This window comes from Pelmatolapia mariae, linkage group LG23 (genome assembly GCF_036321145.2).
Source record: "Pelmatolapia mariae isolate MD_Pm_ZW linkage group LG23, Pm_UMD_F_2, whole genome shotgun sequence".
Lineage (NCBI taxonomy): Eukaryota > Metazoa > Chordata > Actinopteri > Cichliformes > Cichlidae > Pelmatolapia > Pelmatolapia mariae.
The window spans coordinates 2,785,590-2,812,327 of record NC_086246.1 but is presented as its reverse complement, the minus strand read 5'-3'; the positions used below and the strand labels follow the sequence as shown (position 1 = coordinate 2,812,327).

Genomic DNA, 26,738 nt, shown 5'->3' with positions numbered 1-26,738 from the left:
ATCAGTCACAGACCAAGTACTGTCCAATTCAAAGTATGCATCAAGCCAAGTACGCTCAACCTACCGAAACACAATTTTTGACATGTGTGGACTTGAATAAATTAATTTTACAACAGGTCTGAGAAAATGACTGAGGACAAGACTGACAATTGTAAGTTTAATAAAATAAACTACTTTATTTATAAACTGCATATTGTGCATGTTATCTTTGTCTAAATTAGTTTCCTTTTTTCATGTTTGCCACACTTAAATGTTTTAGATAATCAGTTGGGAAGGAGCAAACATCTAACAGAAACACATCGCTGTTTGTGTTTCTGTGAGTCAATTCCTGGTCCTTGATAATTAACATAGAAATCATGCATGAGTATTTGCATATTAATGATCAAGGAACTGCCCTCGCAGCCCTTTGGTCATTCAGTGGTGCTAGTTTCAGTCATTGTGCAAATGTGCTGTTTATAAGTTTGGGGAAACATGCAGTCAGCTGAGACTGAAGAAGTCACTTGGATGAGTAACAGAAGTTTTCTGCCACTGAAAACGTTACGTCCAGATGAACTGAATCAAGCTTTTGCGAGGTATGATATGGTACAGGTAAAAGCTGGACAAGCAAAGTGAAAATAATAAGTATTGTAAATATGACGTTGCCAACCCTGCAACATTTTGAAAATCTGGAAAATTCACAAAAAATCATAGGCAGAGTTTATTTGAACCTGGCAAGATGGTTCAAAATGGATTAAAAGCAGATGTAGCTCATGAATAAACAAAGAAACTTTTTAAACAAACATGCAAACAGTGCAAACATTAAATGTTCCGTTGGGTCTTTAGAAGGCTAACATGATTTGTTTACAGTCTTCCAGTACTGTGTTCATTGTTGTTGTATGCTGATATAATAGTTTTTCATAATAGTTTTTGTTATTAGTTTCACGGGTTATTAATTTGATTTTTAAAGATTTAAATATTTTCTAGCTATTTACCTTCTAATATTTAAAGGATAATATTTATAGTTAAAGCTCAATTTACTTGTTAATTATGTACAAAATACATTCAGGTCAGATGGGATTATTTGTTTTTTAGTCCAAAATGAAAAAAAAAAGTCTGATTAATAAATGATAATAATAATAAATAATTAAAAAAATCATTATTATTATGGACATGGCAGAAGACACATTTACGTTTTAAATTATTTATTGATTTATTTTTGATGAAAATGAAGCAAAGATGAAAGTAACTTCGTACAGCCCCGAATGAAACAAATATTATTATAATTATTGTTAAAGCAATACAGTGATACTTTTTCAACACCTTATCCACACCTTGTCCTTCTCAGATTTTTAGACTAATGTCTAAACTATCTAACTGCTATGTTAAGTGGTTTCTATAACAGGACAATTCTTGTATTAAACTCAGAACAGACACACTGAGGAACCAGGGCTGAACCCAAACCCAGGATAAAGAGGTTCAAAGAATTTGGTGTTGAAGGTGTGGAGGTGGATCAGAGTGCCAGAGGAGACTCTGTAGAAGGACAGAGTGCCAGCAGGACAGTCCACATACTCTGCTGCTCTGTTAGAGACAGAGGAGGAGGAGGAGGAGGAGATGGGTTTTTGTCTGTTATTATGACAGACAACATGAGAACCATCAACAGAGCAGTAAAGACTCCAGGACTGAGCATTCAGTCCAAACAAACAATCTTTACTGCCTCCTTTCCTTCTGATTCTTCTGTAACTCACTGATATATAAACCCACCCTCTCCACTCAACCTCCCAGTAACAGCGACCAGTCAGACCATTTCTACACAGCAGCTGAGACCAGTAATCAAATCTGTCTGGATGTTCAGGATATGACTGATCCTTCTTCACCCATGTCACCTTCCTGTTGTTGTCAGACAGTTAAAGGGGAGCATTTACTGTGTTTGTGTCGATTGTGAGTTGACAGGAATCTGATGGAGAGAACAAACACAATCCAGCTGCAGTTATTGATCCATCATCTGTTCATCGATTGATACTTTGATGATGACTCCTGACATCAGAATGATGAAGATGGTTGCTTTGTTTTCATGAATCCCATTAAAAACACACTTACACTTCCTCAGACCTGGTCTCAACCATCGGACTCCAGCAGGCTCCACCCTGAAACGAGGAGGAGGTAAGACCACCATACTGTTACACACTGATAAAGGAGCAGTTCAACATTTTCACAGATGCACTTCAATCCATACGTGGATCAAACTGCTGATGATTTGGACTGATCCTTCATCTGTCAGTACATCACTGTATTGAATGAAATATGACTGATTCAAACTGTCACCTTCATTATCTTTATATTCCTCTCCTGTTTAGCTGGAAAGGACACCTCCCTGCATTTGCTGCCAGCTGGTTATCTCCTCTTGGTGTCAGTGTGGCTACTGTACATGACCTCTGACCTCTGAGTCAGTGGAGCATGTGTTTAAATGCCACCTGTTCATGTTCTGATTAAACAGCAGATTTCTCCACATGCACAAAGAGACACTTCTGCCTCTGTCACACAAACAGTTGACAATATATTTGTTTTTGAATATTTCATGGTCAAACTATTAAGGGACCAGTGTATTTCCTCAGAAAACACTCCGATCCTCATGTTAGTGATGTCAGCTCACATCACTGAGTCACCTGTCAGACTCATTCTTTCTTCTGAAAGTCTGAAAATTCATTTGTCATTAAGGTTATTTCCAGTCTGAGTTATTGTCACATTACTGACAACTCAATGAAGACAAACTGGGAAGTAGAAAACCATTGAGTTTAGAATATTTATTCTATTCTATTAAACTAGAGCATTATATGCACAATGACTGAAACTAGCACCACTAAATGAACAATAGGTTGCCGGGTCAGTTCCGTTATCATCAATATGTAAGTTGTCAAGGCCATTAATCAAGGACCATGAGTTGGGAACAGAAATGTTAGCTGCTCCTGTCTGCTGCTTTATCACACACACGGACTGAAATGATTCACAGCCTTCTCCAAAAGCTGATTCTGTTCATTTGGACTGAAACCAGTCCACTGGACTTAAACCAGTCCTTCATTGAAGGAACCTTCAATTAGGATTAGGGATGAGGTTAGTTTTAGGGCTGGAATACATGGCTGGAATTTCTATCACCGGATTTCATAACCTGGCGCATACCATAAGGAACGCGTAAGGTCACCTTTCATGTTCCTCAGGAACATCGCGGGATGTGACAAAACGTCGGTATGATATGCCTCAGGAGTGAGAACGGGCTGTTAGTACACCACTGTACTGAGTAAAATATGAGTGATGCTGGAAAAGACACCTCCTTGGTTTTGCTCAGATTCATGACCTTTAATATTGTCTTCTAACATCTGTAAGATCTCTTTCATATTAATGTAACGAGTCTTGTACTGTTAAGCAATAAGTCACTACATGACTGAAAAGAAATTTAATGTCTCCAATAAAAAACAGATGTGTACATTGTTAGGAATAAAAGAAATATTTTTAATGTGTATCTGCTCATTATATTGTTTTATGTACTTTAATAATGAAGGTTTGTAGAGCAAGGCCACCTTTGACTCACAAATAAGTGCTCAGCCAGACTGAAAGACAGGAAGTTTTAGTGTACAGGCATATTAATAGATATAGACACAAAAAAGAGGAACTTTCCATATAAGCAATGTTCAAGCCTGTGTGACGTGTGAAGTACTGAAATAACACCATATGAGACACAGCTTATGATTCTAATGTTAGAGAGCTCTTGCGTTTGAGCTGTGCAGGGTTCTCGCTCTCTGGAAGATGATTGAATAAAAAGAAATATAACTATTTTAACACACTATGAGTCGGTTTTCTCTGTTCTGTCATGGGGAAAAAAGGATTGGGTTTAATATTTGGTGTTTCTGCCCGGTTCGTCATGCAACAGAGAGAACAAATGTGGCCGAAGGTTTGATCTGATATGAGGCGAACAGAAGACCGGTCTAAAAAGATTTAAAAAGGTATGCACAAACCTGTTCAATAAGAAAATTTGTGCATATTGGATGAATTCTAAATTATCTGTTCGCTGAGTAGATGATCTTACCTATCAAATTGGCTCAGTAGTGGTAAAACTGAATTCTTGAGAATAAAGTAAAATGTTGAAGTAATGAGAAGCTTTGGAGTAAGGATAATGAAACGGTGAGAAAAAGACAGTACTGAGATAAAAGTAACATGAGATGTTAAGAATAAGAGAATATAGTAGAATAGGTAATTGGTCATTTTTAAGGGATAGAGTCCCTATTGGCAAAGACGGTTGGACCGGCTTCGGTCATATACTTCATGTGAAGTTGTGATGGTTGTTTAAAGTATCTTAGGACGGGAGCTGGGCTCCTAGGACTGCACCAAGTTCAGGGGTGGGAACCCCCTCCCTTTTCCAGACGTGGGAAAGGGTCCTCCGGCGTGAGGTTATCCCAGGTGGCACCTGCCAATGACTTGGGACCTTGGTTCAAAATAGCCACTGGTATCTACCAGTTTATCGTCCGGGACGACATTGTGCAGTTTTTGGGCAGTTGAAACCGGGTTTCCAGCGTGAAACCTTAACTTAAAACTTCGGGGAAAGCCTTGGCTGTGAAATGCCAAAATAGAGCTTCAGGCAAAGTTTGGGTTGGTTGACGCTTTTTAATTGACTTAGGGATTTTAGAAATCAGGCCAGAGAAAGGTTGGACCTGATACTCGTTAATTGATCACAAAAAAGTTGGACTTTGTCCGTTTGGAACGGTTATATTAAATTTGTCAAAATTGTGTAGGTGCTAAAAGGCCTAAAAATCTGTGCAGTTGTAATTATAAGACATTATTGTAATATAAGGTAAGAGACTTTATGTAAGGGAAGTCTGTGAGCTTTGAGTAAGCTGAGAGTAAGCTGCAGTGCTGCGGCTATTTTTAAACCGTGTGTGTACGAAAATGCCAATTAGTAAGCTGTGAACTGCTTGAACCATAGTAATTGACTGAGTTTTGATATATATATATATATTGAGTGCATTGTATATACTTAAGACTAACATATTACTTTCAATAGTAACCTCTCTCCAGAAATAAATGCTGGTATGTTTTATTTTTTTTTTCATTTTATGTGTGTGCTGTGAGAATGATTAGAGGTTTCAATTGTTTTTCTTTGACTTGCTCTTTCTGATTTTGAAAAGCATGTCTAAAATAGTCTTAGGAATTAGCGTATTTTGAGTAATTTTAAGTGTGTGAATGCTGTGAGTAGTAGGTTTTGAGTGATTCTGTGTTATTTGTACAAAATAATAAATAAGTAATAATAACACTACGAAGGTTCATAGCAGAGTGCGGGAAAAAGAGGAAGTCTGAGAGAGAAGTGTGTGCGTAGGCAAACTGCAGAGTGTGTGCGTCAAACAGGAAGTCTGATTATAGCTTGTAAGCTGGTGAGAGATGTTGCAACATGAAAACAGAGGAATTAGAGACTGAATGCCTTGAGAAAAAGTAATAAAAAATGATATTAATTACATGTTTTAGTGTGTCAATACAGGTGGACTCTCCTCAACCTGAAAAAATGAGAACAGCGGCAAAAGGATAGATTAACAGAATTGGGAAGAAAACAGGCCAGTTTTTGGCTAAAATTTTACAGCTTGACCTCTCACTTTGTCCCGACCCTGAGAAGAAGCTCAAAGGACAGTTAATCTCCTGATGAAGATCAACAGAACATCGTGGACTTGAAGAAATAAAAGCAGGGAAAAGACAGTGCAACTGAACACTGACGACTCCAGAAGCAGTATGAAAGAAAGCACGTGATGAAAACATGCACGGTGAGCTGCAGACTGGTAAGAACAGCGTGACATGACTGTTTGAAGGCACTGAATGTGATAATATGCCAGGCTAAGACTTAACCTAAAAGGAAAAGACTGAAAAGAAACAGAGGAACAGAAAATCTGAGTGGGACTGTGTTTGCTGGAGCTTTCAAGGCCACACAGGACACTGTAAAGAGGCACAGGGACCGGTCAGAGGTCAAGCCCGGACGAGTTTGAATGAGTACAGGATATAATTGGATTGAAAATGGAAGCTAAATCATGGAGGTTTAGGATTGTCCACCACATCAAAAAAAAAAAAAAAAGAAAAGAGAAAGACAGAGGAAAATAAATACATGAACTAACAATTACATGAATGAATAGAAAACACACATACACAAATTGTTACATGTGAAATTATTTTTGGAAAGAATCAGAAGTGAGACAGTTTGAATCCACAGCTCAGTGAAAAGATGCATGAATTAAACCTGATTATTAAATACACAAGAATGCAATGAAGAAAGCAGCTTACACTCCATTAACATGACCACATATCATGAAAGCACGGAAGAACATGCTGACACTTATACACTTATACATGACATAGATTGGTATTTTTGACCGGAAAGAGTGAGAAACAGGTCGTTTAAGCACTGATGATAATAATGAAAATGTCTCAGATTTGTTATCTGTAGGTGGAAGCAGACCTGGATCAATTTTCCACATGCAGCGGTCGGAAGAAAGTTATAGGTTATAGGTGAACCTAACAAGCAAGCTCTCACTCCTGGCTGAAGACAAGGAATGCAGTTCCAAAGAGCAATAACATGGATGAGAAAAAGAAATCTAAGCTAAAAAAGGCTCTTTGCCCAAAAATCAAACTTGCAGTCCATGTCCACTCTGGGGACGCTGCCCGAGAAGAATTCATCTCTGAGTAGCAGCCGCTCATCTGGTCTCAATGTTTACTCTCCTGAAGTTGAGAAATGCAAATTGGGACACAAACGAACCAGCAGCTCTGACAGGAAGGTCTCTTTGAGTCCTTTCTCACTGATGGGCCGCTCGAAGCAGAGCAACAGTGACCTGAACAACCTGTGCATTAACGGCAGCCATGTGTACACAGAGGAGACAGAACCCAAAAGTGGATTCGGTCTCGGAAAGAGAACTGCCTTTTCTGGACTGTTGAAGTGAGAGAGGACAGCAGAGCAGGAGGTGAGAACACAGAGGAATACTGTTATTTAATGTGGGGGATAAAAATTTGGGTTAGCAAATTTGGGAAGAGAGAACTGACTTTTTAAGTGGAGAATTGTGAAATTGTGAAACATATACAAAATCACACACACAAACAGAAAATGCATTAACCTTAGAATTACAAGAGAGAACATGAAGATTAGACAGCATTTTGAGCATGTGAGTCTGTTTATCATCTTGTCCAAATTGCTTAGTGTGTAGTAGTTTTTAGAAAAGAAATTTAGAATTCAGTGATGATGGTGTCCAAGTTGTGTGGTTGTTAACAAGATTTTCTGTGTATTTAGCAGGTGAAATTATGTCAGTTGACCTCAGAGTCTCAGGATGCTGAAGTACCTGAGGCAACTGAAATATGATGTGGGGAAAATGAACAGAGAGAGTGATTTAAGTCTGATTTCAGACTATGTAAGTATTAGTCAAGCCAAAAGTAGGGCAAAACTTATGTGGCCCTGAAGTTCTAATCCCAACAACATATGGATAGATTAATAAACAAAATTTTCTGTGTTTAAGATTTTTGAGGTGGTTGTTGTAGTGATAGGTTGATTCTATCGATTAGGTTTGTGTTGTTTTCTTATTTTAATAGAGGGAGTTTTATTGAACATGCACATGTCTAAGGGGGCCCATTATTTTTGTAACAGTGCACTTACAGAAACCTGTCAGGTGATTTTGTTTTGTGTTTTGATGAGCTAATAATCAGCTCTCCTTTTTCTCATTTTTGTTCTAAGCAGGCCTGCAAGAGTGGATAACAGCACTGACAAAATTCCCGGGAGAACAAATATAAGGTGACCTTTTCCAGATTACAATGGGCGGAGGAAAAGGCTACCTGTGGGGACCTGATCAGATTGAAAGTCCCTGTCTAAAAGGATTGCCGCGAGCCAATCCAGTCCAAAAGCATAAAGAACTATTTTCCTACAAAACAAAATAAAACAAATGAATGAGCTCATGTTGCTGAGAGGGGAGAATCTGATTATTTGCGCGGGAGTCTCCACTGTCAGCAATACCTGGTGTGAATGCATGTGAGTGAATGTGTGTAAATGGACGGTGACTGGATGGACGATGTGGACCGACTGGACACTGAGATAAAGACTGGACAAAGGTTAAACACATGACTGATAACTGTTCTGTTTTAAGTTTTCTTTTTTATAACACAGATTGGATCATAAGTGGGGAAAACTGAGTATGAAATGTGAAGTTCTGGTTAACACACAGGTTTTGTTTCTAGGAAGTTCCAAGGATGCAGGCTGTGGATGGAGCCAGGAGTTCGAAAAGATTTGACATGATGATTAAATTGATTTCATTCCTTAAACACAGGTTTGCAGGGCCGGAGCTGATATACCTGAGAGGAGGATTGCTGAGGTGTTTGGAGAGATGATATGACTAACCTTTTTCTTTTAATTTCCTAAGCTTGGGTGAAGGATTTTGAGTTTTGACACAAAAGATGTGTCAAAAAGGGGGATTTTAAGGTTTAATTTGACATGGGTTTTAGGATCATTTTATGACTTTTGGGGTTTTTGATAATTTAGATATGATAAAACTGAGGCAGAAATTGTTATTTTCATGTTCTTTTTGATTTCTAGAATAAGAGGTTATAATTTAGGCTTACACATACAGATATGTCAAAGGAAAATCGTGTATATGTGATCAGCTACATGAAATGTATTCTTTTAGGATCACTGAGCAAATGTCTACGTGACTTTTCACCTAATAACTTTTGTGATGATAAATTTGTTTACCAACTAGCAGCTTCCTCTCTTCCTGAACATACAGACTTAGAAAAGGGGAACCTCAGCTCTGAGTTCTTAGAGTAACTTTGTCATCGTTGTACACGCACACAATGACACACAGAAAAGCACGCAGACAGGGATGAGATGCAGGTCTTGCGTTCCATGACTGCCCCTCGCGAGTGAAAGGACTGTAGTGTTAGTGTTTTCTAACTCAGGTGTCTCAGCTGAAGAACTACGGGGTGATTTAACCCTTTAAGACCTACCATAGAACCAAGTCCGCCAGACCTTATATTATATATTTACATGCTGTACTGCCATTTTTTGGAGCATTTCAAGTTGCTATACATCAATACAACCATTATAGCCCAAATTTTAATAATATGTATGCATTAAGTGCATAGTGATTACATAAATTGCAAAAAAGTGCAATAAACTACAAAAAAATTGAAAATCGTTTTTGTTTTTTTTAACATATATTTCTAGTTAGAGAAATTTAAGAGGCTTATCCCTCAAAACTATAAATACAAAAAAGTTGCACAAACTAGTTTCCCACCACAGGAAATTTATTTTAAGTGTCTTCATAGTTTTATTTTTGAAATACACCAATTTTCATATACTGCAGGAAAAACAAAAATAAATATTATTTGCAAATTTGCAAAAAAAACAGCATATGCATCAAAATAAACTATTTCCAGCAGTGCAATATGAGTCCTAAGCATCCCAGAAACGACACAGAAAGTCATAAAGTCAAACATAACTTTTAAAAAACACCAGTATAGGGTCATAAGGCCACGATGGTAAAAAACTACATTTCCACAAAATGACGTCACTTCCGGTTTCGGGAAGGTCATGGCAGACATGCGACAGTTCACGCTGATGGACGTAGGAAGTGTTTTGAACAGCTGATCGGATCGGCAAAGCGTGTTTCTGGAATATTATGTTTTTGTTGCTGCAAGCACTTTTTATGCAGTTTTTGCAAAGCTATATGTAGAAGGAAACTGTGACCTAGGACAAGCTGATGGCATAAGATGTAAGTACAACTTATCTAGTTTCATATGCAAAAAAAGTTTTTGCGCTAGCTTACGTGGTTGCAGAGCTACTGGGATTTAAAAATAGTTACGCAAAACGGAGCGTGTCCGCTCCGACCGGCTTTAAAGGGTTAAAGAAATCCCGTGTCAAGATATTACATAGATTTATTTCTAGGGTAGAGGTGAAACACAGTTTGCTTTGTCTTTGTTTGAACTGGTGACGCACAAGCTGTAAAGATAGGCATGCCATGAATAAGTTGATAGGAAACATGTCGAGACAGCCACGTAGGGCAAAGGTGGTAGAGGTTGTATGTGTGTTGAAAAGAGGAAGTAAGTTTGTACAGGACGTGCTTGAGAACAGATGACAGGAGAAGTTAAAGAAGAGCATCCGCCTCACGGACCATGTAGGATTGAAACTTATTGCCTTGTGTGGAAGGTGTGATAAAAAGTGGAACCTCTCTGTCTAATTTTAGGGGTTTAAAATTGACCCTTTACTGTAACTGATGCATATCATGTTCATTTGTGACGCGAGAAGGGGCGTAACCCTAATGAATGAAACCATGCTGAATTGAGCTGTTCGGAGAAGATCTCTGTCTGTTTTTATGCTCAGATGGTGATAGTGTATATCTTACCCTGGGTGTTTAATAAAACTAACAGCGTTGCGCAAACACATGAAGAGCATTGAGATTAAGTAAAGTTAATATAAAGAACAGAGCCCAGAGCATGATATGGTGAAACAACTTTGAATGATTAAGGGAACATTAGATGAACACAGTAGATTAGTGAGGTGTAGCAGAGAGAGGCTTTTTGTTTCCTATCCTTTACAGGAGAAGATTTCAGGACCACAGCGACCACAGGGGTGGCAAAAATCATGGAAGCCCGAGACCGAACGGAACCAACCAGAGAAAGGAGAAGAACAGAGCACGAAGACACCTAGTTGTTTACATTGCAAAGAAGATCAAAAGCTTGTTAGACACAGGTTATAATGGGAGCATAAAAGTAATGAGAGGGACTTTACGAATAGCTGCAGGATTTTTATGTCATGTAAATTGCCCAAACACAGTGTTCAGACCGGATATGCGCTACCCGTTAAAGGGGGCGAAGAAATCAGGCCTAAGTTTAAAGATGAAACAGGTTAACTTTATAGAGGATGTTTCCAAAGGTTGACAAAATTATCTAGGACCTTTTACCAGGAAAAAGCTAATTGTATCTTTTACACTTTACAGTGTGCACTGAGGGAAGTCAGGAATGGTTTTAAACTGGGTGAAAAGGGGGTGTAGCAAGTACAGTTAGGGCAGCTCACAGCCTGGCGTAAACGCAAGGTGCTGTCACACAGCTTAAGTTATTTGTTTGGTTTATTTTTATGACAAAATAATAAGGAAACATTGAAAACATACAACCCCTTGAGGGGACAGATAGGGTTGGGCAATTGAAAGGTTTTGTTTGTTTAGCATAATCTCTTTTGTTATATTTTAGCTTTTAACATGGAACATGCCTCTCTGCAGCTTCTCTCCTGATGCTACCCCCCCCCCCCCCCAAAAAAAAAAAACCCATCTCCATAGAGACAGTGTCAGCTCCCAGACAGACAAAAACAAACTAAAAGCCAGTAATAAACAACTTAAACATAATCAATCACAAAGAAAGAACAATACAGAATTCACAAAAAACAAACAAACATGAAACTGTAATAATAAACATCATCATCATCATCATCATCAACACAACAAGAGAACAAGAAAACAATCCCTGATGCAAAATTAAACCAAAACATAATAAACTCGAAATACTGGGTCCAACGGACCCAGAACCGTAACAAGTTTAGTTAACGCTAGAAATGTGTTTTGGAGTTTGTACGTGCTTTGTCTCTAGGGATAACTTTATATATTTATATATAAACATATATAAATAAAACCACTTTCTTTTTTTACATCAGTAATTTCTTTTTTGCATAATTTTATATTATTGTTAGTAATAAATTAATTAAAGCAACAAAACAACCCGAAGAGCCGGTTGGGAGCTCTTTTTAGTGAGCCGAGCCGAAAGTTCTCTAAAAAGAGCCAGAAATCCCATTCACTAGTTGGTTCACAGCTGACAGCCCTGTTTGACAACTGTTAGAAATCATATTATGGCTAGAACCATTCAGCTAAGTAAAGAGAAACAACCGTCCATCATTACTTTAAGAACCGAAAGTCAGTTAGTCTTGAAAGTTGCTAAAACTTTGAATGTGTCCCCAAGTGAAATCGCTAATACCATCACTGCAATGAGGAAACTGGCTCACATGAGGACCTCCCCAGGAAAGGAGGATGATACTGTGACTATGATGAAACTGAAATTACATTTCCTGTGGATGGAAACTATTTTGTGCAATGTTTTTGTATTTACAGTTTTGAGGGATAAAGCTCTGAAATTTCTCTAACTAGAAATATACGTAACAAAAAAAAAAAAAAGATTTTCATTTTTTTGTAGTTTATTGCTGTTATTTTGCTAATTATATAGTTATGGAGTAAATGCATACATATGCGTACGGTTGTATTTATGTATAGCAACTTGAAATGCTCCCAAAAATGGCCCTACAGCATGTAAAAATATAAAGAATAGTTCTGGCGAACTTGGTTCTATGGTAGGTCTTAAAAGGTTAACTTTCTTAGGGTGACTGCTATTTTTTTTCTTATACCTGCATTTGATCTTGGGATTAATTTCTTTTATCGGTTGATGGCATTTAACAGTCTTGAGGTTAGCTGTTTTTGTTTTCACATTTGATCTTAGCATTTTGATCTTATAATTGATTTTGATCAGGCCGATAACTGTTAACTGTTGTAAAATTAACTGATATTTTGCTCATGCTATATGATTCTCATTGATTCGCTCATTCAATTTATCTGTTTGAGATACAGTTAACTGCATGAGTAAATTGTTAAATTCACTTTCATTTTTGTTTTTTGATTCTGTGATAATTACTGTTGAGTTGATTGCTAAATTTACTTTTGCTTTGATTAATTTCCTGTAAAGTATTGATACAGATGCTAAGATTTTTGCTGTTTTTTTTAAAAAAAAATTATTATTATTTAACAGCTTGGTTAAACAGCTCTGATTTTCATTGCTTTGAATTAGAATCATTGGGTTTGCAGTTATTATTTCTTTTTTATATAATTTAGATTTTATTGACATTCAGCAACCACTGTACAGTACATGTACTTCAACTTCAGTAATTTTGTTACAGATATCTGCCTACCTGAAAAAAACCCCTGAACATTTACAGTTCAGGTTTTTTCTTATACAACTGTTGCAAGAGCTTGGTCTGCCTAACTGGCAGTAAGTCGGACTCGTTCCGGGCTCCGCCAGGGCTGCCCTTTGTCCCTGATTGTGTTCATTAGGGATGAGTATCGGTATCGGTTCTGGCATAAACGTTAGTAACCAGACCCAAAAGCAGCGCACATTTCAGTGCTTTATTTCGGTGCTTTTTTTCCCCTGAGATGTGATACACTTCAGATTCTAGCCAATCATTTTATGTCTCCGAGGATAGTAGGCGGGCCCAGGCACGTACGTTCTTTTAGAGCAGAGCTACAGATTAAAAAATGCTCAAGGCGAAGCGGTCAAAAGTCTGGCTGTACTTCACAGCAAAAGATTCTAACTCAGCAGCCCTCAACAAGTGCTTTAAGCTGATACTGTGCATAGGAGGTAACACCTCGAATCTGATGAAACACCTGGCGACGCATAGCATTTTTTTTTTAAAAGCCGAGAAATGCGCCGTATTTGATAGCTTGCTGCGAGACCTCACACCGTGCTCATCTACTGCAGGTGTGGTTCCTGTTACCGGATCTGGTGTCCCCCCAAAAGCCGAAGAGGAGAGTCCTGGCCCCTAGCCCTACCAGTGTAGCAGAAATGATGACGGATGATAATGGCAGCAGCAGCCGTTCTTCTCTGAGTCAGTAGCTTAATGTTGTTCGTGTGTAATTTAAATTGAGTAAGCTAACCACGTTATTACATTAATGCATGTAAGGTGAAATAGCAAACACCATCGTAATTACATCCGGCTGTCTTCTTGTTTAATGGCAGGTACTCTCTTCACCCTGGCCAAAAAGGCTAATTTCTAGGTATAGCCAAGTGGCGGAAGACTTTCACTTGGCGAAAGCCTCAGGATGTTATCTCTGCTTTTTGCAGATGATGTGGTCTAGTTGGCTTCATCAGGTGATGGCCTCCAGCTCGACTTGGACGGTTCGCAGCCGAGTGTGAAGCGGTGGGAATGAGAATCAGCATCTCCAAATCTGAAGCCATGGTCCTCAGCCAGAAAAGGGTGGAGTGCCCATTCCAGGTTGGGGACGAGTTCCTGACCCGAGTGGAGGAGTTTAAGTATCTCGGGGTCTTGTTCACAAGTGATGGGACAAGGGAGCTGGAGATCGATAGACATATTGGTGCTGTGAGTGTTGTCGGGTCTGTCTCGGTCATTCACAGTAGTGCCGAAACCCAAGAGGGGAGGCACAGCACACCCAGGACTGGGACAGCAGAAGAGCTGGCGCAAATGTTGGCCGAGCTGGTGGCCACGCAGCGGGAGGAGGCAAATGGTAAATGGCCTGTATTTGTATAGAGCTTCACTAGTCCCTAAGGACCCCAAAGCTCTTTACACATTCAGTCATCCACCCATTCACACACACATTCACACTGGTGATGGCAAGCTACATTGTAGCCACAGCTGCCCTGGGGCACACTGACAGAGGTGAGGCTGCCGGACACTGGCGCCACTGGGCCCTCTGACTACCACCAGTAGGCAATGGGTGAAGTGTCTTGCCCAAGGACACAATGACCGAGACTGTCGGAGCTGGGGCTCGAACCAGTAACCTTCCGATTACAAGACGAATTGCCAACTATCGACAAGCGGTGGTGTGGTGCACTGGTGGGAAGAGCTGCAGGGCCAGACTGAGCAGCACCTGCAGAGAATGAAAAATCTGGCGGCTCTGATCCAGTCCTGGCCAACACCGCTGCCACCCCCACCGGCATTCCCTCAAAGCACTAGGGTGGAGGAGATCCGGACTGTTCTGGCACCCATGCTGGCCCTAAAGTTGTGACTGGTGCGGACGCAGCTTGCCTCCGTGCCCATCCCCCACTCCTCGGGTGGGAGCAGCTTGTGCTCAGCAGGGGCCTGCGCATGTCCCTGCTCCCTGGAGGAGGACTGCGGAGCAACTGCTGGATCCACCACCAGCTCACCCAAGTGCTCAGCCTGCGCCTGAAGTCAGCAAGCGGCGAGCGCTGGAGGAACCTGCCACACTGTCGCTGGAGGAGGAGGCCAAGGGGGTGGCCCACGCCTCCCCAGTGGTGAGGGAGGTGCGCGAGGGTCTGCGCCTGCCTGCCTGTAGTAAACATGCTGCACGAGGTGCCGTGCGAGGGGCTGCTCCAGCCGGAAGTGGCAGCGGAGGAGAAGCCCGAGGTCCCCATGCCACAGGAGCCTGCTCAGCCAAAGGGCGAGCCGTGCAACGGCCCCGCCAAGTGTGAGGGCGGCATGCTGGCTACACTGGCCACGCGTCCGACCTCCAGACCAGCTTCGCCAGCGCCGCTGGGTCCGGGGACGACCACCTGAACTCACACCTCCCTGTCGCTGGACCTGGGGCTGGGGACTCCGACGGTTCGCACTGATTGGCTCTCCCGCTCGTGGGGGAGGGAAATGGGTTTGGCCGGATGGCTCCCTGACTCTCAGTCGGGCGATGGGTGTATGGGGCGGGGTGTGGCCTGCGGTGCCATGCAGGTGTGGCCTGCGGTGCCGTGCAGGGAAGGCCGATGCATCTCCGTAATAATTGATGTTTTTGTTGGTATGTTGGGCTGGCAGTGCGAGAGCTGCAGCTCTTGCTTGTTGTTCTCTGTTGTGAACAGCAACCGTGAAAGTCTTAATAAAGGCCCGATCTCCTCTGTACCTTAATCTGGATCTTGGGACAGCCAAGAGCAAATGATCTGCAGACCTCAGTGATCTTGCAGGAGTGTACTAATTTAAAAGGTCAGAAAGGTAGGAGGGTGCTAACCCGTGAAATGCCTTAAAAACAAATAATAAAATCTTCAAATTAATTGTAAAACTAACTGCAGCGAGTGTAATGATGCCAGTGTGGGAGATATGTGTTCTCGCTTGTGTGTGCCAGTTATTAACCCTACTGCAGCATTTTGGATTAGCGAATTAATGACAAACTAACACCAGAGTAAAGACTGTTACAAAAGTTGCAATGGTCACAGGAACCAAACACAATAACCTATTTTCTGTTCATTTAAATTAAGAAACACCCTCCAAGCCAGAGGTTCCCAAAGTGTGGGGCCCGCACCCTGGGGAGGGGGGGGGGGGGGGGGGTGCAGAACATTTTGGAGATGTTATCTCTTAAAACAGTAAAGTTACAGTGGAATACAAATAATATCATCCTGATCCTGCCATAATATGTTCCCCCTGTCCAAATCACAGACAAACAGTATCTCACAGTTGCTTATGTTTTTAAACCCATTTTGCACAGAGCCATTTTTGAAAAATATATTGATAGCAATGTTGAATATTATTAAACAGGAAAAAAACAACTACACATAAAATAATTACACCATGAGGACTCTGCCTTTATGTACGCCTGTACTAACTGAAGAGATAGACATAATTTATTGTCAGTCTTACTATCTGCCATTGTAGAAATTCATCTCATGTAAACAATAATGTGGAGCACAGCATGACGTGAAAAAAGGCACATAACTTTGACGTTGCATCGCAAACTCTGTATTCCTCGTCCACATGTAAAAAAGGAGTTTTAAAAAATCTCTGTTTTCGGTGATTTGAAATGCCATTTATGTTATGGACGAAAGGCCCAAATGCATAGAAACAGCTGCGTTTTCAAAAAATACCTGTGTAGGTGTGGACGCAGTGTAAAAGAATTAGTAGTTTATTTCACTGCTACCTTTAATTTATTGCAGTTTACTTTTATTTGTTTTAATTGTTTACTAAATGTTTGAGGTGTGAAATAAACTGCAGTGGAGTTTGAAAACAAAATTTGGAGGATGTGTTTGTATGGTGGGGGTAAATCTCATAGATTTACGTTTTAGTCGCAGTTAAATCTGTGAGTCGTCTGCATAACAATGGAATGAGACACGATCTTTTTAAAAAATAGAACCCATAGGGAGCATATAAACTGAAAAGAGAACTGGGCTAAGAATGGACCGCTGGGGGACCCCACAAGAAAGTGAGATTTTTGAGGATGATGTATCTAACACAAAAACTTTGGTCGGACAGGTAAGATTTAAACCAGTGCAGTCCCTTTGATTACGGCACAGTGTTGAAGTCCAGAGAAAAGAATCCTATGATCTACGGTTTCAAAGGCAGCACTGAGGTCTAATAGTATTAAAATGGCAGAATCCCAAGTCAGTAAAAGTAAAAAGGTCGTTAAAATCTTTGAAAAGAGCAGTGTCAATGCTGTGGTGTGATTTAAAACCAGACTGAAATGCTTCACTAATGCCATTTTTATCTAGAAGGTCTGGAGCTGAAGAAGGGCAACTTTCTCCAGGACTTTAGAAAGAAAAGGCAAGTTATAAAATGGTCTGTAGTAGGATAAAACTTCTGGATCCAGGTTTTGGTTTTTAAGAATAGGTTCCACCACAGCATGTTTAAAGTCAGCAGGGACACACCCAGACTGAAGATTGCTATTGACAATAGAAAACAAACTCATATCCACAGTGTCAAAAACATCTGTTAGTAAACGAGATGGAACAATATCCAGAGTACATCTTGTGGGTGTAGTATTATTATTGTTATTATTATATATAAAAACAATCTGACCTGAGAGTTTCCAGAATACAGTGTGAACTCTTCACTCCAAGAGAAAGCAGCTGAAAGCCTGAATCCTGCAGGTTTGTGTTACTCATGTCCAGCTCTCTTAGACTAGAGGTCTGGGAGCTGAGAACTGATGACAGAGATTCACAGTCTCTCGCTGAGATGGTACAGCCGCTTAATCTGAAAAAGTAATTGTTGTGAGCAGATGAATCTAAATAACACAGGGAAACAAACAGTAGTAGAACATAGAAAATATCAAATCACATCCAAAATTTTGACATCAGCAGTAACAACTAAATTGACAAAATCAATATTATATTCAAAAGAAAGGTAAATCCAGATAAAAATTTTTTACACTAATCCATGTACAGATAAGTCTGGAGTGACTAGTTTTCTAGATTTTTTTTTTTTTTGTTTACCCTTATTTTGAAGGGTTTGAAATGTGCTTGTTTGGAAATAAATTGAAGACTACATAAATATTGCTCTACATGATTTAGGTTGGACATCTTCAGTTTTTGTTTTTTTCCTTTTAAAGTTCAATTTGGAATAATTGCTTCTGAGTTTGGAACAACCTCTGACTACTGGTAGAGAAACAGCTTACTTGAAGATCACAGCAGAGTTCCCATGTTCCCATCTTTTTTGTACTGCATCCTGCATGGGTTTAATATAATGGATGTGGATAGTTTTATCTATATTTTTTGAGCTTTCTTAACAAACTTGTGTTAAAAGTAGAGATGGCACGATACCATGAATCCGATATAGCGTATTTTGTAATCAATAAAACTGTTTTTTATAAATATCTTGCTGCATTTTGTATAAGTTCATACTCAAGTTTTAAAAAACAAGAGACTGAAGCTATTCTGTTATACCTGTATGCAAAAAATACACTCCACCCAAAACATTTTATAGTTCAGCAACACTGATCAATCTAATAAATTTAAACCTACACCATCGTCCCTATTCTGGTATTTTAGAGAGTACTTACCTACCTAACTAATAGGGTTCTCAACTCCCAGCAAAAATATTAGGGAACCATTCCCCGCCCTTAATCTATGTAATCGACTTTAATTTAATGCAAGTGTAAAACAAATGCACAGAAATCAATTATTTTTCTACAATAATTAAACAGATTCAGGATCTTTCTTCAACAGAATTGCAGACTGCACAGATGGTACCTTCCCAAAGAAAAAAGTACTGTAGCTTACTAGGGTATATTAGACTTATTAGTTATTATATACAATAATGGATTTCTATACATTTAATCAGATGACCACTTTAGTTGTAAGATTCAGATAATTATTTATTCAAAGTTTTTAAATGACATAACAAACAAAAATATTTCTTTGTGCCCCCCTCTCCCTGTTAATGCCCAACCTGGCCCCCGACAAAACTTTGCTAGACCCGCCCCTACAGCTATTTAGAAAAGGATCCTGGTGATATCTGTCTCTCAGAAACAGTTCATAACTTCCCTTCAACTCATTTATGTCACCTGAAAAGGTAAACCTGTTTCTCCATCACCTGCTCAGCTCTGATGATTCAGTGAGGACATCTCCTTCATGTTTCCCTCTCACCACATATACAAACAGATATCATGACCAGCAGCTTTTACAGCTGTGGCTCCAGCAAAAATCAGCTGATACTAGGAAGTAATATTAAATACATTCTAACAACAGCTTATCACACTTAAACGTACTGTTGTTGTTTATCTGCTGGTCTCCTCTTTCTAGCGCAAAGTGGGCGATAAACAAACAAGAAAGACGGGACTTGCAGCAGAAAACCCGATCAGCTGATCACTGATCAGTTTCATGCTTGAAGTAATAACAGGAGAGGAAGGGGGAGTGAATGAGAGAAGTAGATGAAACTGCGCAGCAAAGACAGAATAACTCCAGCTTTGTGTCTTTTTTAAATTCTAGCTGAAGTACGGGACAAATCGCTTCCTTTTCACCTCAATATGGAACTCCGATGGCCAGTCCAGCTGTGGCTTAATATATCAGTTTTTAAGCTTAATGTGGAAATACTATGCATACATTCAGGAATGAACTTACACACTTGCTTTGCTTCTCTGGGATAGTTTTCTCCGAGATGAAATTCCACTGTTAGGAAGCATGTAGCGAGGCTCCAAATGCTCCAGCAGACCGCTGAAAGGTCTCGTAGACAACAGCCGCTCTATCACGTGACACATACCGCTACAATGCGCTGAGCTGGGTTACACCAAGTAGCGCATTTTGTGAGGTGATTTTGTGATACTTCGGATTGGATTACATTTTTTATTTCTCTCCGATATCCGATCCAGTCATTTAGGTCTGTATCCGACCGATACCGATACGTAATATCGGATCAGTCCATGTCTAGTTAAAAGCTCATCAGAACTTTTCATCTGTGTTAAAAGTTTCAGTATTTGTGCCATTTAACCCTTTAAAGCCGGTCGGAGCGGACACGCTCCGTTTTGTGTAACTATTTTTAAATCCCTGTAGCTCTGCAACCACGTAAGCTAGCGCAATAATTTTTTTTGCATATGAAACTAGAGGAGTTGTACTTACATCTTATGCCATCAGCTTTTCCTAGGTCACAGTTTCCTTCTACATATAGCTTTGCAAAAACTGCATAAAAAGCGCTTGCAGCAACAAAAACATAATATTGCAGAAATACGCTTTGCCGATCCGATCAGCTGTTCAAAACACGTCCTACGTCCATCAGCGTGAACTGTCGCATGTCCGCCATGACCTTCCCGAAACCGGAAGTGGCGTCATTTTGCGGAAATGTAGTTTTTTTACTATCGTGGCCTTATGACCCTATACTGGTGTTTTTAAAAGTTATGTTTGACTTTATGACTTTCTGTGTCGTTTCTGGGATGCTTAGGACTCATATTGCACTGCTGGAAATAGTTTATTTTGATGCATATGCTGGGTTTTTTGCAAATTTGCAAATAATATTTATTTTTGTTTTTCCTGCAGTATATGAAAATTGGTGTATTTCAAAAATAAAACTATGAAGACACTTAAAATAAATTTCCTGTGGTGGGAAACTAGTTTGTGCAACTTTTTTGTATTTACAGTTTTGAGGGATAAGCCTCTTAAATTTCTCTAACTAGAAATATATGTTAAAAAAACAAAAACGATTTTCAATTTTTTTGTAGTTTATTGCACTTTTTTGCAATTTATGTAACCACTATGCACTTAATGCACATATTATTAAAATTTGGGCTATAATGGTTCTATTGATGTATAGCAACTTGAAATGCTCCCAAAAATGGCACTACAGCATGTAAAAATATAATATAAGGTCTGGCAGACTTGGTTCTATGGTAGGTCTTAAAGGGTTAACTCATATTTATTTAAATATGGCAGTAGCTAGCACTGTAGCCCCACAGCAAAAAGGACCTGAGTTCAATTACACCATCAGGCTAGGGTCTTTCTGTGTGGAGTTTGTATGCTCTTGCCATATTTACATGGGATCTCTCTGGGTACTTCCGCATACTCCCAAAGTCCAAACACATGCAGTTAGTGGGATTAGGTTAATTGATGATTCCAAATTGCACATAGGTGTGAATGTGAGTGTGGATGGTTGCCTGTCTCTGTTTGTTAAGCCCTGCTACTAGCTACCTGTCCAGAGTGCAGCATGCCTCTTGCGCTAAGACAGCTGGGATAGGCGCCAGCTGCTGAACTGTATAAGCTGGATGTATTATTAACACATTTAAATAATTGAACTTTAGGAGATTAGAACATTTTACAAAATTATTTAATCAATTTTAAAAAGCCCTAAAGTTCTGGTTGTATTACATTTAATACAATTAATTTAGGTATATTTATGATATGGCTAAACAAAATACAGACACATTTATATTTTAATATTTGCTTACAGAGCTTTGTTGGAGGCTTTGACCACTGGCAGCAGCCTCAGAAGAGCCTCCTCTGATGCAGAGTATTTCTGCAGGTCAAACTCATCCAGATCTTCTTCTGATGACAGTAAGATGAAGACCAGAGCTGACCACTCAGCAGGAGACAGTTTATCTCTGGAGAGACTTCCTGATCTCAGGGACTGTTGGTTCTCCTCCAATAGAGAACGATCATTCAGTTCATTCAGACAGTGGAGCAGATTGATGCTTTTCTCTGCAGACAGATTCTCACTGAACTTCTTGATGTACTTCACTGTTTCCTGATTGGTCTGTGAGCTACTTCCTGTCTGTGTCAGCAGACCTCGTAGGAGAGTCTGATTGGTCTGCAGTGAAAGACCCAGGAGGAAGCGGAGGAACAAGTCCAGGTGTCCATTTGGACTTTGTAAGGCCTTGTTCACAGCACTCGGGTAGAAGTGTTTCTCTACAGATTCTCTTGTTTCAAACTTCTTAAAGGTTTTTTGATTTTCCAGTAGATTGAGTCCAGAGTTGATGAAGGTCAGATGGACATGAAGAGCAGCCAGAAACTCCTGAACACTCAGATGGATGAAGCAAAACACCTTGTCCTGGTACAGTCCTCTCTCCTCTTTAAAGATCTGTGTGAACACTCCTGAGTACACTGAGGCTGCTCTGATATCAATGCCACACTCTGTCAGGTCTGATTCATAGAAGATCAGGTTTCCTTTCTGCAGCTGAGCAAAAGCCAGTTTTCCCAGAGACTCGATCATCTTCCTGCTCTCTGGACTCCAGTGTGGATCTGTCTCAGCTCCTCCATCATACTTGATCTTCTTCACTTTGGCCTGAACCACCAGAAAGTGGATGTACATCTCAGTCAGGGTCTTGGGCAGCTCTCCTCCCTCTCTGGTTTCCAGCACATCCTCCAGAACTGTAGCAGTGATCCAGCAGAAGACTGGGATGTGGCACATGATGTGGAGGCTTCGCGATGTCTTGATGTGGGAGATGATCCTGCTGGCCTGCTCCTCATCTCTGAATCTCTTCCTGAAGTACTCCTCCTTCTGTGGGTCAGTGAACCCTCTGATCTCTGTCACCATACCAACACACTCAGGAGGTATCTGATTGGCTGCTGCAGGTCGTGTGGTTATCCAGAGGCGAGCAGAGGGAAGCAGTTTCCCCCTGATGAGGTTTATCAGCAGCACATCCACTGAGGTGGACTTTCTAGGGTCAGTTAGGATTGTAGTTTTGTGGAAGTCCAGAGGAAGTCGACACTCATCCAGACCATCAAAGATGAACACAACCTGGAAGTCTTCAAAGCTGCAGATTCCTGCTTCTTTCGTTTCAGTAAAGAAGTGATGAACAAGTTCCACCAAGCTGAACGTTTCCTCTTTCAGCACATTCAGCTCTCTGAAAGTAAATGGAAATATGAACGGGATGTCCTGGTTGGCTTTGTCTTCAGCCCAGTCCAGGGTGTATTTCTGTGTTAAAACTGTTTTTCCAATGCCAGCCACTCCCTTTGTCAGCACTGTTCTGATTGGTTCATCTCTTCCAAGTGAGGCTTTAAAGATGTCTTCCTGTCTGATTGTTTCTGGTTTGTCTGGTTTCCTGGATGCTGTTTCAATCTGTCTGACCTCATGTTCATCATTGACCTCTGCAGTCCCTCCCTCTGTGATGTAGAGCTCTGTGTAGATCTGATTTAGAAGGGTTGGGCTTCCTGCTTTAGCGATACCCTCAAACACACACTGGAACTTCTTCTTTAAAAAAGACTTGAGAATATCCTGATAGACAACAATGGGAGTTCATAAATTAACAAGGATCAGATATATATTTTTGAATTATGTCAGCCTTATTTCCCATAAACATTATTCATATTTGAGATGTTAATAAATGTTAATAAATTATGTTATTGTTAACAATAATAAATGTTAATAATGATGTTGTCTAGATGTTAATAATTTATTGAGCAGCCTAAAACTTCCCCGGCAGACCCCAAGCAGCTGGGGAAAGAGGGCGGCTGGGTGACGATGAGGAGGAAGCATAGTCTTAAACAGAAGCCCCAGGTACACCACCAACCTGTTCATGTGTCTAACCGTTTTTCCCACTCGGCGACACACCCGCCGGGAGTCAAACTCTGGTAATTGGTGATTCTGTTCTCAGACATGTGAAGCTAGAGATACCGGCAACCATAGTCAATTGTCTTCCCGGGGCCAGAGCAGGCGACATTGAAGGAAATTTAAAACTGCTGGCTAAGGGTAAACGTAAATACAGTAAGATCATAATTCACATCGGCAGTAATGACAGCCGGTTACGCCAATCGGAGGTCACTAAAATCAATATTGAATCGGTGTGTAACTTTGCCAAAACAATGTCAGACGCTGTAGTTTTCTCTGGTCCCCTCCCCAATCAGACCAGGAGTGGCATGATTAGCCGCATGTTCTCCTTAAATTGCTGGCTGTCTGAGTGGTGTCCCAGAAACGATGTGGGCTTCATAGAAAATTGGCAAACCTTCTGGAGGAAACCTGGTCTTGTTAGGAGAGACGGCATCCATCCCACTTTGGATGGAGCAGCTCTCATTTCTAGAAATATGGACCAATTTATTAAACCCCCCAAAATCTGACTATCCAGAGTTGGGACCAGGAAGCAGAGTTGCAGTCTTACACGCCTCTCTGCAGCTTCTCTCCTCCTGCTACCCCCCCAAAAACCCATCTCCATTGAGACTGTGTCAGCTCCCAAACAGACAAAAAACAAACTAAAAACCAGCAATAAACAATTTAAACATAAAAAATCAAAAAGAAAGAACAATACAGTATCCACATCTGAACCAAAGAGTAAAACAGTGAAATGTGGATTATTAAATATTAGGTCTCTCTCCTCCAAGTCTCTGTTAGTACATGACTTATTAATTGATCAACAAATCGATTTACTCTACCTTACAGAAACCTGGTTGCAGCCGGATGATTATGTTAGTTTAAATGAATCAACACCCCCGAGTCATTCTAACTACCAGAAACCTCGAAGCACAGGCCGAGGGGGCGGTGTGGCAGCAATTTTTCACACCAGCCTATTAATTAACCAAAGACCCAGACAGACTTTTAATTCATTTGAAAGCCTGATGCATAGCCTCATCCACCCCAGCTGTAAAACTCAGAAACCAGTCTTACTTGTTATCATCTATCGTCCACCTGGGCCTTACACAGAGTTTCTCTCTGATTTCTCAGACTTTTTATCTGATTTAGTGCTCAGCTCAGATAAAATAATTATTGTGGGTGATTTTAACATCCATGTAGATGCTAAAAATGACAGCCTCAACATGTCATTTAATCTGTTATTAGACTCAATTGGCTTCTCTCAAAATGTAAAAGAACCCACCCACCACTTTAATCACACTCTAGATCTTGTTTTAACATATGGCATAGAAACTGAACATTTAATAGTGTTTCCTGAAAACCCTCTGCTGTCTGATCATTTCCTGATAACATTTACATTTACAATAATTGATTACACAGCAATGGAGAGTAGACTTTATCAAAGTAGATGTCTTTCTGAAAGTGCTGTAACTAAGTTTAAGAATATAATCCACCCACTGTTATCATCTTCAATGCCCTGTACCAACAAAGAGCAGAGCAGCTACCTGAACGCTACTCCAACAGAGGTCGATTATCTTGTTAAAAATTTTACAGCTTCCAGTTTGGATTCGGGAGACAGACACTATCTCTACTTTCAAGATTAGGCTTCAAACTTTCCTTTTTGCTAAAGCATATAGTTAGGGCTGGACCAGGTGACCCTGAATCCTCCCTTAGATATGCTGCAATAGACGTAGGCTGCCTGGGATTTCCATGATGCATGGAGTTTTTCCTTTCCAGTCACCTTTCTCACCCACTATGTGTTAATAGACCTCTCTGCATCGAATCATATCTGTTATTAATCTCTGTCTCTCTTCCGCAGCATGTCTTTATCCTGTTTTCCTTCTCTCACCCCAACCGGTCGCAGCAGATTGCCCTGCCCCTCCCTGAGCCTGGTTCTGCCGGAGGATTCTTCCTGTTAAAAGGGAGTTTTTCCTTCCCACTGTCGCCAAAGTGCTTTCTCATAGGGGGTCATATGATTGTTGGGTTTTTCTCTGTATTTATTATTGTGCGATCTACTGTACAATATAAAGCGCCTTGAGGTGACTTTTGTTGTGATTTGGTGCTATATAAATAAAATTGAATTGAATTGAATTAAAACTTTAGGGGACTTCACACATTCAGCAAAGTCCACCTGCTTCATTTTCAGTGTGATCTTCAGAAGAACCTCTTTTCTGGTCCTTATTTTGCTCTTCATCCTTTCGCTCCATCACCTCTTCATCTTCCCTATGGCTCTCTGAGCATTCCAGGTTATCTTGTCTCAGAAGCCCCTGAAACTTCTTTAGCTTGATATTACTGTGAACAGAACAGATGTAAAAATAGTCATAAGACAAGTACTGTTGATTTCATGTCTGGAACAGTATTGAATTTTTTATATACTTATGTTCTCTATGCATGTTTAATCACCATTCCAATCATGACTATCTGATAGCATCTCTGATTGGAATAGGTGCCAGTCACTTTAATCATTTTGTGCATAAGAAATTAATCACTTTATGCAGGAAATCTTGTTAAATGACCATTTCACAGAGTAACCTCTGTTGTCATACCTGCTAACTCCGGTTTTTTGTCAAGTCACCTAACACTCAAAAAAGAGCTGGCTGTGTTGAACTTCGTTCATTGTCACCATGTTGTTCAATGTGTCACTCACTGCTTATTTGAAGTTAATCAGTTGAACCTGCTCTTAAAGGGTTCGTATAACATAACAGAGCTCACCTCTCTGCAGTAGACATTTGCTGTCCTTTAAAATGAATTAGGTGACTTTTAGAGTAGTCACTCTTTAAGGACACATAGATGGGCTCGGGTCCAGGTTCAGATATAAGTTCAGCAGGTTTTCCATCGATCCTGTTAAACAGAGAAGAAAACTGTTTTTCATTTCAAGACACCGAATCTGATGAAGACTTAGAGGATCTTCACCATCACAGAGACAATTTGGTTTGCAGTCTGAGCAGAAAGAAAAAAAAGCATACTTTTTATAATTATTTGAACATCATTAAACATTATTTGAACTCACTAAGCAACTTTCTTTGAGCTGCCTTTTAGAGACCATGACACTACATCAAGCAGTTCAGTTCGGTCAGATACCAAACTGAGAGCTATCAAACTTTCACGTTACTAGCATCTCACCTCTCTATAGCAGAGGGTCGGTGTCCTTTAAAATTAATGCGGTGACCAGCAGACCGGTGACTCTGTACGGACGCGCAACTGGGTTCAAGTCCATGTTCAGCAAGTCTCCCAT

General features: G+C 40.2%; 1 pseudogene; it reads right to left on the bottom strand.

Moving 5' to 3' along the window:
- Positions 1-1,400: 1,400 nt before the first annotated feature.
- On the bottom strand, positions 1,401-26,738 carry LOC134621115 (NLR family CARD domain-containing protein 3-like; annotated as a pseudogene).